Here is a 1,531-nt window from a genome sequence, read left to right on the forward strand (position 1 = left end):
CGTAAAGATTTACACCCTCGGAAACCCTGTACAGGGTCGCTATGGGTCGGAACCGACTCGATGGCACTTAACAACAACAACACATGGTATATATGTTCCAGTATGATTCCACCCATGGCAAGTTCAATGGCACTGTCAAGGCTGAGAACGGGAAACTTATCATCAATGGGAAGCCCATTTCTATCTTCCAGGAACGAGATCCCGCCAACATCAAGTGGGGTGATGCTGGTGCTGAATATGTTGTAGAGTCCACAGGTGTCTTCACAACCTTGGAAAAGACTGGGGCTCACTTGAAGGGTGGTGCCAAAAGGGTAATCATCTCTGCCCCTTCTGCTGATGCCCCTATGTTTGTGATAGGCGTGAACCATGAGAAGTACGACAACTCCCTCAAGATTGTCAGCAATGCCTCCTGCACCACCAACTGTTTGGCCCCCCTGGCCAAGGTCATCCATGACAATTTTGGCATCATGGAGGGACTCATGACCACAGTCCATGCCATCACTGCCACCCAGAAGACTGTGGATGGCCCCTCTGGGAAACTGTGGTGTGATGGCTGTGGGGCTGCCCAGAACATCATCCCTGCATCTACTGGTGCTGCCAAGGCTGTGGGCAAGTTCATCCCTGAACTGAGTAGGAAACTCACTGGCATGGCCTACCATGTCCCCTCTCCTAATGTGTCTGTTGTGGACCTGACCTGCCGCCTGGAGAAAGCTGCCAAATATAATGACATCAAGAAGGTGGTGAAGCAGGCATCAAATGGACCCCTAAAAGGCATCCTGGGTTACACTGATGACCAGGTCGTCTCCTGTGATTTTAACAGTGACACCCACTCTTCCACCTTTGATGCTGGGGCTGGCATTGCCCTCAACAACCACTTTGTCAAGCTTATTTCCTGGTATGACAATGAATTCGGCTATAGCAACAGGGTGGTGGATCTTATGGTCCACATGGCCTCCAAAGAATAAGTGCCCCCTGGACCACCAGCCCCAGCAACAGCACTAGAGGAAGAGAGAGGCCCTCAGCTGCTGGGAGTCCTTACCCAAACTGTAATCCCCCTACACACTGAGAAACTCCCATCCTCAGTTTCCATCCAGACCCCCTGGAGAAGGGGAGGGGCTTTAGAGAGCCCAGTCTTGTCATGTACCATCAATAAAGTACACTATCCAGCCAAAAAAAAAACCTTGACCAACTCTCTTGCTTTCGACACACTATACGGAGGGGTCAATGCTGAAGGAAAACATCATGTTTGGTGACATAGATGGTCAGCGAAGGTGAGGGGAATTTTCGGCATGACAGTTTGGCACAATAGTCACAAATGAACTTGGACATGTTGATACTTGTGATGATGCAAGACCAGGTAACATTTGTGCAAAAGATATCCATGAATTGGTGCTAACTGTTTGGCAGCTTATCTGTCCATCTATAGACATACAAGACTGATGTTATGTAGCTTAGTCAATAAAGTAGTGGAATGCCTGTTATTTGACTTCAGAGGCAAGACTTAAAAATCTAGATTTCTGAGTAAGAAGAG

The 1,531-nt window shown here is 48.5% G+C and overlaps 1 pseudogene; it reads left to right on the plus strand.

The window, feature by feature from the left end:
- LOC102833932 overlaps window positions 1-965 on the plus strand; it is a 10,785-nt pseudogene extending 9,820 nt beyond the window's left edge.
- Window positions 966-1,531: the final 566 nt, after the last annotated feature.

Source organism: Chrysochloris asiatica, unplaced genomic scaffold, assembly GCF_000296735.1.
Source record: "Chrysochloris asiatica unplaced genomic scaffold, ChrAsi1.0 scaffold00122, whole genome shotgun sequence".
Taxonomy (NCBI): Eukaryota; Metazoa; Chordata; class Mammalia; order Afrosoricida; family Chrysochloridae; genus Chrysochloris; species Chrysochloris asiatica.